At 46.0% G+C, this 12,500-nt stretch overlaps 1 pseudogene; it reads left to right on the top strand.

Moving 5' to 3' along the window:
• The window catches only part of LOC121843498, a 29,678-nt pseudogene that overhangs the window by 5,945 nt on the left and 11,233 nt on the right, over nt 1–12,500 (top strand).

Here is a 12,500-nt window from a genome sequence, read left to right as displayed (position 1 = left end):
AACCCAGTTTAAACACACACTAAACTGGCCTGACAGACCTGAACCCAGTTTAAACACACACTAAACTGGCCCGACAGACCTGAACCCAGTTTAAACACACACTAAACTGGCCTGACAGACCTGAACCCAGTTTAAACACACACTAAACTGGCCTGACAGACCTGAACCCAGTTTAAACACACACTAAACTGGCCCGACAGACCTGAACCCAGTTTAAACACACACTAAACTGGCCTGACAGACCTGAACCCAGTTTAAACACACACTAAACTGGCCTGACAGACCTGAACCCAGTTTAAACACACACTAAACTGGCCTGACAGACCTGAACCCAGTTTAAACACACACTAAACTGGCCCGACAGACCTGAACCCAGTTTAAACACACACTAAACTGGCCTGACAGACCTGAACCCAGTTTAAACACACACTAAACTGGCCTTACAGACCTGAACCCAGTTTAAACACACACTAAACTGGCCTGACAGACCTGAACCCAGTTTAAATGTAAAGTTGTTAATGACTGTGTGTGTTTCAGGTCCTGTCAGACAAGGTCCACATCAGAGCTCTGAGTATCGCCCAGAGAGTCAGTCTGCTGCAGCAGGGTCTCCACGATGCCGCAGGTACACACACACACACACACTTGACAAGCCCGTAGAATAGGTCATCTGTTTACCTCGTCGGCTAGTTGATCTGTTTACCTCGTCGGCTAGCTGATCTGTTTACCTCGTCGGCTAGGTCATCTGTTTACCTCGTCGGCTAGTTGATCTGTTTACCTCGTCGGCTAGGTCATCTGTTTACATCGTCGGCTAGTTGATCTGTTTACCTCGTCGGCTAGTTGATCTGTTTACATCGTCGGCTAGGTCATCTGTTTACCTCGTCGGCTAGGTCATCTGTTTACCTCGTCGGCTAGTTGATCTGTTTACCTCGTCGGCTAGGTCATCTGTTTACCTCGTCGGCTAGGTCATCTGTTTACCTCGTCGGCTAGTTGATCTGTTTACCTCGTCGGCTAGGTCATCTGTTTACCTCGTCGGCTAGTTGATCTGTTTACATCGTCGGCTAGTTGATCTGTTTACATCGTCGGCTAGGTCATCTGTTTACCTCGTCGGCTAGGTCATCTGTTTACCTCGTCGGCTAGGTCATCTGTTTACCTCGTCGGCTAGTTGATCTGTTTACCTTGTCGGCTAGGTCATCTGTTTACCTCGTCGGCTAGTTGGTCTGTTTACCTCGTCGGCTAGTTGATCCGTTTACCTCGTCGGCTTGTTGGTCCGTTTACCTCGTCGGCTAGTTGATCTGTTTACCTCGTCGGCTAGTTGATCTGTTTACCTCGTTGGCTAGGTCATCTGTTTACCTCGTCGGCTAGTTGATCTGTTTACCTCGTCGGCTAGTTGGTCCGTTTACCTCGTCGGCTTGTTGGTCCGTTTACCTCGTCGGCTTGTTGGTCTGTTTACCTCGTCGGCTTGTTGGTCCGTTTACCTCGTCGGCTTGTTGGTCCGTTTACCTCGTCGGCTTGTTGGTCTGTTTACCTCGTCGGCTTGTACAGTACCTCTTAATGACATCACAATACCTCTTAATGACAATGCAAAAACAGGTTTAGACATTTCTTTACATTTATATAAAAATGAAATACCTTACTTGCATAAATATTCAGACCCTTTGCTATGAGACTTGAAATTAATCTCAGGTACTTCCTGTTTCCATTGATCATCCTTGAGGTGTTTCTTCAACTTGATTGGAGTCCACCTGTGTTAAATTCAATTGATTGGACATGATTTGGAAAGGCACACACCTGTCTATATAAGGTTCCACAGTTGACAGTGCATGTCAGAGCAAACAACCAAGCCATGAGGTCGAAGGAATTGTCCATAGAGCTCCGAGACAGGATTGTGTCGAGGCACAGATCTGGGGAAGGGTACCAAAACATTTCTGCAGCATTGAAGGTCCCCAAGAACACAGTGGCCTTCATCATTTCTTAAATGGAAGAAGTTTGGAACCACCAAGACTCTTCCTTGAGCTGGCTGCCTGGACAAACTGAGAAATCGTGGGAAAAGGGCCTTGGTCAGGGAGGTGACCAAGAACCCGATGGTCACTCTGACAGAGCTCCAGAGTTCCTCTGTAGAGATGGGAGAACCTTCCAGAAGGACAACCATCTCTGCAGCACTCCAGGCCTTTATGGTAGAGTGGCCAGATGGAAGCCACTCCTCAGCAAAAGGCACATGACAGCCCGCTTGGAGTTTGCCAAAAGACACCCGAAGGACTCTCAGACCATGAGAAATAAGATTCTCCTGTCTGATGAAACCAAGATTGAACTCTTTGACCTGAATGCCAAGCGTCAAGTCTGGAGGAAACCTGGCACCGTCCCTACGGTGAAGCATGGTGGTGGCAGCATTGTGCTGTGGGGTTGTTTTTCAGGGGCAGGGACTGGGAGACTAGTCAGGATCGAGGCAAAGATGAACAGAAGCGCTCAGGATCTCAGACTAGGGTGAAGGTTCACCTTCCAACAGGACCCTAAGCACACAGCCAAGACAATGCAGGAGTGGCTTCGGGACAAGTCTCTGAATGTCCTTGAATGGCCCAGCCACTTAAAAATAAAAAATAAAACAAACATTTAGGGGAGGAACCCCCCCCACACACTATACATTTTCCGGTGTGTGTCTATAACTCTGTCTGTGTTGTAGAATCGGTGAGGGAGGTGGTGCAGGTCCGTCTCCTCCCAGCCTGGCTGAATCTTCTCCAGGGTGATGTGTTGGAGCTGTTACACAAACTGGATGTAGAGAACTGCTCTCAGACCGCCCTGGACACACTGACCGCTCTGTTCACACACACACCTCAGGACCAGCTGCTCCACCACCGCCTTCAGCTGGACGACAGGTACACACACACACACCGCCCTGGACACACTGACCGCTCTGTTCACACACACACCTCAGGACCAGCTGCTCCACCACCGCCTTCAGCTGGACGACAGGTACACACACACACACACACACCGCCCTGCTCACTCACTCGCACATATACTGACCCCCGTTGCTCACACACACGCTGTCTGGCTGGCCGACCGACTGGCCGTCTGTCTGGCTGGCTGGCTGACTGGCTGTCTGACCGGCTGGCTGGCTGTCTGACCGACTGGCTGACCGACTGGCCGTCTGGCTGACTCTCTCACACACTGACTGTGTCTCTCTGTAGGATGCTGGTCCCGGCTGGGTCTCTGTCCTGTGAGAGCGTGTTGTACTGGAGAGCTCTGTGTGAGTTCGTTAAGACTAAAGGGGATGAAGGAGAGGAGATGTTGGAGAAGCTGCTGCCCGAGGCTGCTACCTTCGCTGAATACCTCTACGGGTAAGACCCCCACTACACCCCATACATCACCCTGACTACTGGTAAGACCACCACTACACCCCATACATCACCCTGACTACGGGTAAGACCACCACTACATCACCCTGACTACGGGTAAGACCCCCACTACATCACCCTGACTACGGGTAAGACCCCCACTACACCCCATACATCACCCTGACTATGGGTAAGACCACCACTACATCACCCTGACTACGGGTAAGACCCCCACTACACGCCCTGACTACGGGTAAGACCACCACTACATCACCCTGACTACGGGTAAGACCACCACTACATCACCCTGACTACGGGTAAGACCACCACTACATCACCCTGACTATGGGTAAGACCCCACTACATCACCCTGACTTCGGGTAAGACCACCACTACATCACCCTGACTTCGGGTAAGACCACCACTACATCACCCTGACTATGGGTAAGACCCCACTACATCACCCTGACTTCGGGTAAGACCACCACTACATCACCCTGACTACGGGTAAGACCACCACTACATCACCCTGACTACTGGTAAGACCACCACTACATCACCCTGACTACGGGTAAGACCACCACTACATCACCCTGACTACGGGTAAGACCACCACTACATCACCCTGGCTACGGGTAAGACCCCACTACACCCCATACATCACCCTGACTACGGGTAAGACCCCCACTACATCGCCCTGACTACGGGTAAGACCACCACTACATCACCCTGACTACGGGTAGGACCACCACTACATCCCATACATGACCCTGACTACGGGTAAGACCCCACTACATCACCCTGACTATGGGTAAGACCCCACTACATCACCCTGACTTCGGGTAAGACCACCACTACATCACCCTGACTACGGGTAAGACCACCACTACATCACCCTGACTACGGGTAAGACCACCACTACATCACCCTGACTACGGGTAAGACCACCACTACATCACCCTGACTACGGGTAAGACCACCACTACATCACCCTGACTACTGGTAAGACCACCACTACATCACCCTGACTACGGGTAAGACCACCACTACATCACCCTGACTACGGGTAAGACCACCACTACATCACCCTGACTACTGGTAAGACCACCACTACATCACCCTGACTACGGGTAAGACCACCACTACATCACCCTGACTACGGGTAAGACCACCACTACATCACCCTGACTACGGGTAAGACCCCACTACACCCCATACATCACCCTGACTACGGGTAAGACCCCCACTACATCGCCCTGACTACGGGTAAGACCACCACTACATCACCCTGACTACGGGTAGGACCACCACTACATCCCATACATCACCCTGACTACGGGTAAGACCCCACTACATCACCCTGACTACGGGTAAGACCCCCACTACATCACCCTGACTTCGGGTAAGACCACCACTACATCACCCTGACTACGGGTAAGACCACCACTACATCACCCTGACTACGGGTAAGACCACCACTACATCACCCTGACTACGGGTAAGACCACCACTACATCACCCTGACTACGGGTAAGACCACCACTACATCACCCTGACTACGGGTAAGACCACCACTACATCACCCTGACTACTGGTAAGACCACCACTACATCACCCTGACTACGGGTAAGACCACCACTACATCACCCTGACTACGGGTAAGACCACCACTACATCACCCTGACTACGGGTAAGACCACCACTACATCACCCTGACTACTGGTAAGACCACCACTACATCACCCTGACTACGGGTAAGACCACCACTACATCACCCTGACTACGGGTAAGACCACCACTACATCACCCTGACTACGGGTAAGACCCCCACTACACCCCATACATCACCCTGACTACGGGTAAGACCCCCACTACATCGCCCTGACTACGGGTAAGACCACCACTACATCACCCTGACTACGGGTAGGACCACCACTACATCCCATACATCACCCTGCCTACGGGTAAGACCCCACTACATCACCCTGACTACGGGTAAGACCCCCACTACATCACCCTGACTACGGGTAAGACCCCCACTACATCACCCTGACTACGGGTAAGACCCCCACTACATCACCCTGACTACGGGTAAGACCACCACTACATCACCCTGACTACGGGTAAGACCACCACTACATCCCATACATCACCCTGACTACGGGTAAGACCACCACTACATCACCCTGACTATGGGTAAGACCACCACTACATCACCCTGACTATGGGTAAGACCCCACTACATCACCCTGACTACGGGTAAGACCCCACTACACCCCATACATCACCCTGGCTACGGGTAAGACCCCATTACATCACCCTGACTACGGGTAAGACCCCACTACATCACCCTGACTACGGGTAAGACCCCCACTACATCACCCTGACTACGGGTAAGACCCCCACTACATCACCCTGACTACGGGTAAGACCACCACTACATCACCCGGACTACGGGTAAGACCCCACTACATCACCCTGACTACGGGTAAGACCCCCACTACATCACCCTGACTACGGGTAAGACCACCACTACATCACCCTGACTACGGGTAAGACCCCCACTACATCACCCTGACTACGGGTAAGACCACCACTACATCACCCTGACTACGGGTAAGACCCCACTACATCACCCTGACTACGGGTAAGACCCCCACTACATCACCCTGACTACATCACATCACATATGTCAACTCCCCTACCCTCTCCTGTATGTACCTCTAGCCAGTACCCCCCAACCCTTTCCCAGGGTACATCAGCTCTGCTAGTCGTGGAATATATCAAATCCTTGGACAGGCTTGGTGGTATTGGAGGAGAGGTTTGGGGAAACACTGACTCAAGTCTGTCGTCAGTCTATAGGACCAGTATTTTAAGACTAGTCCTAGTGATATCTAGACTGGAAGCGTGTAGGTAGACTGTAGAGATGTTAGGGTCAGTACTCTGACAGGCCATTGTGTCCGCTGTCTCAAGGAAGGAGTTCTGATCTAGGATCAGTTTGGCCTGTTAGATTATAGTGATATGGACCGGATCAGCACTCCTCCTCTGAGCCTCTTTGTGAATACAGTCCATTGTCTCCCGTCTGTTCTCTCTAGATATGTGAAGGGCCTGCCAGTGCTGTCTGCCAACCAGAGAAACATTGCTGCTAGGTGTGTCCAGACAGTGTAGTAGTGTAGTGTTATAACTGATGTATACCTACATTAACATGTTATAACTGGTATATGAAGACAGTGTAGTAGTGTTAACATGTTATAACTGGTATATGAAGACAGTGTAGTAGTGTTAACATTATAACTGATGTATACCTACATTAACATGTTATAACTGATGTATACCTACATTAACATGTTATAACTGGTATATGAAGGCAGTGTAGTAGTGTTAACATGTTATAACTGATGTATACCTACATTAACATGTTGTAACTGGTATATGAAGACAGTGTAGTAGTGTTAACATGTTATAACTGATGTATACCTACATTAACATGTTATAACTGGTATATGAAGACAGTGTAGTGTTAACATGTTATAACTGGTATATGAAGACAGTGTAGTAGTGTTAACATGTTATAACTGATGTATACCTACATTAACATGTTATAACTGGTATATGAAGGCAGTGTAGTAGTGTTAACATGTTATAACTGATGTATACCTACATTAACATGTTATAACTGATGTATACCTACATTAACATGTTATAACTGGTATATGAAGGCAGTGTAGTAGTGTTAACATGTTATAACTGATGTATACCTACATTAACATGTTGTAACTGGTATATGAAGACAGTGTAGTAGTGTTAACATGTTATAACTGATGTATACCTACATTAACATGTTATAACTGGTATATGAAGACAGTGTAGTGTTAACATGTTATAACTGGTATATGAAGACAGTGTAGTAGTGTTAACATGTTATAACTGATGTATACCTACATTAACATGTTATAACTGGTATATGAAGACAGTGTAGTAGTGTTAACATGTTATAACTGGTATATGAAGACAGTGTAGTAGTGTTAACATGTTATAACTGGTATATGAAGACAGTGTAGTAATAACATGTTATAACTGATGTATACCTACATTAACATGTTATAACTGGTATATGAAGACATTGTAGTAGTGTTAACATGTTATAACTGGTATATGAAGGCAGTGTAGTAGTGTTAACATGTTATAACTGGTATATGAAGACAGTGTAGTAGTGTTAACATTATAACTGATGTATACCTACATTAACATGTTATAACTGGTATATGAAGACAGTGTAGTAGTGTTAACATGTTATAACTGGTATTTGAAGACAGTGTAGTAGTAGTGTTAACATGTTATAACTGGTATATGAAGGCAGTGTAGTAGTGTTAACATGTTATAACTGGTATATGAAGACAGTGTAGTAATAACATGTTATAACTGGTATATGAAGACAGTGTAGTAGTGTTAACATGTTATAACTGGTATATGAAGACAGTGTAGTAGTGTTAACATGTTATAACTGGTATATGAAGACAGTGTAGTAGTGTTAACATGTTATAACTGGTATATGAAGACAGTGTAGTAATAACATGTTATAACTGATGTATACCTACATTAACATGTTATAACTGGTATATGAAGACAGTGTAGTAGTGTAGTGTTAACATGTTATAACTGGTATATGAATGCAGTGTAGTAGTGTTAACATGTTATAACTGATGTGTATACCTACATTAACATGTTATAACTGATGTATACCTACATTATTATTAACATGTTATAACTGGTATATGAATGCAGTGTAATAGTGTTAACATGTTATAACTGGTATATGAAGACAGTGTAGTAGTGTTAACATGTTATAACTGGTATATGAAGACAGTGTAGTAGTGTTAACATGTTATAACTGGTATATGAAGACAGTGTAGTAGTGTTAACATGTTATAACTGGTATATGAAGACAGTGTAGTAGTGTTAACATGTTATAACTGGTATATGAAGGCAGTGTAGTAGTGTTAACATGTTATAACTGGTATATGAAGACAGTGTAGTAATAACATGTTATAACTGGTATATGAAGACAGTGTAGTAGTGTTAACATGTTATAACTGGTATATGAAGACAGTGTAGTAGTGTTAACATGTTATAACTGGTATATGAAGACAGTGTAGTAGTGTTAACATGTTATAACTGGTATATGAAGACAGTGTAGTAATAACATGTTATAACTGATGTATACCTACATTAACATGTTATAACTGGTATATGAAGACAGTGTAGTAGTGTAGTGTTAACATGTTATAACTGGTATATGAATGCAGTGTAGTAGTGTTAACATGTTATAACTGATGTGTATACCTACATTAACATGTTATAACTGATGTATACCTACATTATTATAAACATGTTATAACTGGTATATGAATGCAGTGTAATAGTGTTAACATGTTATAACTGGTATATGAAGACAGTGTAGTAGTGTTAACATGTTATAACTGGTATATGAAGACAGTTTAGTAGTGTTAACATTATAACTGATGTATACCTACATTAACATGTTATAACTGGTATATGAAGACAGTGTAGTAGTGTTAACATGTTATAACTGATGTATACCTACATTAACATGTTATAACTGGTATATGAAGGCAGTGTAGTAGTGTTAACATGTTATAACTGATGTATACCTACATTAACATGTTATAACTGGTATATGAAGACAGTGTAGTAGTGTTAACATGTTATAACTGGTATATGAAGACAGTGTAGTAGTGTTAACATGTTATAACTGGTATATGAAGACAGTGTAGTAGTGTTAACATGTTATAACTGGTATATGAAGGCAGTGTAGTAGTGTTAACATGTTATAACTGGTATATGAAGGCAGTGTAGTAGTGTTAACATGTTATAACTGATGTATACCTACATTAACATGTTATAACTGGTATATGAAGACAGTGTAGTAGTGTTAACATGTTATAACTGGTATATGAAGACAGTGTAGTAGTGTTAACATGTTATAACTGATGTATACCTACATTAACATGTTATAACTGGTATATGAAGACAGTGTAGTAGTGTTAACATGTTATAACTGGTATATGAAGGCAGTGTAGTAGTGTTAACATGTTATAACTGGTATATGAAGACAGTGTAGTGTTAACATGTTATAACTATTACTGTGTAATACCAGGTATATGAAGTGTTATAGCTAATGTGCAATACCAGGTATATGAAGTGTTATAACTAATGTGTAATACCAGGTATATGAAGTGTTATAACTATTACTGTGTAATACCAGGTATATGAAGTGTTATAACTATTACTGTGTAATACCAGGTATATGAAGTGTTATAACTAATGTGTAATACCAGGTATATGAAGTGTTATTACTGTGTAATACCAGGTATATGAAGTGTTATAACTAATGTGTAATACCAGGTATATGAAGTGTTATAACTATTACTGTGTAAAGCAGGTATATAAAGTGTTATAACTAATGTGTAATACCAGGTATATAAAGTGTTATAACTAATACTGTGTAATACCAGGTATATGAAGTGTTATAACTAATGTGTAATACCAGGTATATGAAGTGTTATAACTAATACTGTGTAATACCAGGTATATGAAGTGTTATAACCATTACTGTGTAATACCAGGTATATGAAGTGTTATAGCTAATGTGTAATACCAGGTATATGAAGTGTTATAACTAATGTGTAATACCAGGTATATGAAGTGTGTCCGGTGCTGTCTGAAGAGCAGAAAGGAGACTTTGCTCAGCTGGAGCTGGTGATGACTAAAGAGTTCATCTCTCAACAACTCATCCACCTCACCGGCTGTCTGGATACCAATGAAGAGGGAGGAAGGTGAGAGGGGGGGGATGGTGAGAGTGGGGGGTGGGTGATGGGAGGAGGGGATGGGTGAGAGGGGGGGATGGGTGAGAGAGGTGGAGGAGGGGGTGATGGGAGGAGGGGATGGGTGAGAGAGGTGGAGGAGTAGGGGATGGGTGAGAGAGGTGGAGGAGTAGGGGATGGGTGAGAGAGGTGGAGGAGGGGGTGATGGGAGGAGGGGATGGGTGAGAGAGGTGGAGGAGGGGGTGATGGGAGGAGGGGATGGGTGAGAGAGGTGGAGGAGGGGGTGATGGGAGGAGGGGATGATGGGAGGAGGGTGGGTGAGAGAGGTGGAGGAGGGGTGATGGGAGGAGGGGATGGGTGAGAGAGGTGGAGGAGGAGGGGATGGGTGAGAGAGGTGGAGGAGTAGGGGATGGGTGAGAGAGGTGGAGGAGGGGTGATGGGAGGAGGGGATGGGTGAGAGAGGTGGAGGAGGGGGTGATGGGAGGAGGGGATGGGTGAGAGAGGTGGAGGAGGGGGTGATGGGAGGAGGGGATGGGTGAGAGAGGTGGAGGAGTAGGGGATGGGAGGAGGGGATGGATGGGTGAGAGAGGTGGAGGAGTAGGGGATGGGAGGAGGGGATGGGTGAGAGAGGTGGAGGAGGGGGTGATGGGAGGAGGGGATGGGTGAGAGAGGTGGAGGAGGGTGATGGGAGGAGGGGATGGGTGAGAGAGGTGGAGGAGGGGGTGATGGGAGGAGGGGATGGGTGAGAGAGGTGGAGGAGGGGGTGATGGGAGGAGGGGATGGGTGAGAGAGGCAATGTAGCCATCAGTGGTTGAGTTTGTGCTTGACTACATAACAGACGCCTGGATAGATATTTATCACATCAGATGATGTAGTCATCTGATCTCTTTAACATGTCAGAAAACGACTCAGTCGATGACGTGGTACACCACCATTGGTTGATTCAACTAACCACATCACATGATACAGTAATCTGATCTCTTTAACATATCAGCTAACGACTCAGTCGATGACGTGGTACACCACCATTGGTTGATTCAACGACAGTGCGTCTAGTCGGGCAGGAAGTTAATCAGGTTTATCTTTCTCCTTGTATATGGTGCTACAGAAAGTGTTCATGTAACTCTCTCTCTGTGTGCGTATAGGAAGCGTGTGGTGGCTGTGTTACAGGAGATGCTGGTCCTACCTCAGACTCCTCCCTCTCTGGTCTCTCTGCTGACGGAGAAACTACTGACCCTGATACCTGACGACCACAGACGCATTCAGACCGTAGGTTACACACACACACACACACACACACACACTCACAGTAGATAAAGGTGTAGTGAAAGTTGTAACCTGTGTGTGTGCACCAGGTGGCGGAGGTGATCTCGGAGGTGCGTGAGCCCATCGTCATCAGACAGCCACTGGATGAGAACGAGAACCGCAGGAAACAAGTTAAGGTATTCGCTCTGCTGTCTCTCTCCTTTATTCTCTATCTAATCCTCCATCCCTCCTCTCTCTCCCCTCTTCTCTCTCTCCATCCTCTACCTCTCTCTCCTTTATTCTCTATCTAATCCTCCATCCCTCCTCTCTCTCCCCTCTTCTCTCTCTCCATCCTCTACCTCTCTCTCCTTTATTCTCTATCTAATCCTCCATCCCTCCTCTCTCTCCCTCTTCTCTCTCTCCATCCTCTACCTCTCTCTCCTTTATTCTCGATCTAATCCTCCATCCCTCCTCTCTCTCCCCTCTTCTCTCTCTCCATCCCTCCTCTCTCTCATCTCTCTCTCCCCTCTTCTCTCTCTCCATCCTCTACCTCTCTCTCATCTTCCCTCTCGCTCCTTTACCCTCTCCCTCTCTCCTCTTCTCTCTCTCCATCCTCTACCTCTCTCTCCTCTTCCCTCTCTCTCCTTTACCCTCTCTCCTCTTCCCTCTCTCTTCCCTCACTCTCTCCTCTTCCCTCTCTCTCCTCTTTCCATCCTCTACCTCTCTCTCCTCTTCTCTCTCTCCTCTTTCCTCTCTCTCCTCTTCTCTTTCCTCTCTCTCCTCTTCTCTCTTTCCTCTCTCTTCTCTCCTCTCTCCATCCTCTCCCTCTCCTCTCCTCTCCTCTCTCCATCCTCTCCCTCTCTCTCTCCTCTTCTCTCTTTCCATCCTCTCCCTCTCTCTCTCCTCTTCTCTCTTTCCATCCTCTCCCTCTCTCTCTCCTCTTCTCTCTTTCCATCCTCTACCTCTCTCTCTCCTCTTCTCTCTTTCCATCCTCTACCTCTCTCTCTCCTCTTCTCTCTTTCCATCCTCTCCCTCTCTCTCTCCTCTTCTCTCTTTCCATCCTCTCTCTCTCTCCTCT

This window comes from Oncorhynchus tshawytscha, unplaced genomic scaffold (assembly GCF_018296145.1).
Source record: "Oncorhynchus tshawytscha isolate Ot180627B unplaced genomic scaffold, Otsh_v2.0 Un_contig_18449_pilon_pilon, whole genome shotgun sequence".
In the NCBI taxonomy this organism is placed as follows: Eukaryota; Metazoa; Chordata; class Actinopteri; order Salmoniformes; family Salmonidae; genus Oncorhynchus; species Oncorhynchus tshawytscha.
The sequence above is the reverse complement of the archived record's forward strand: the minus strand, read 5'-3'. Positions and strand labels throughout refer to the sequence as shown.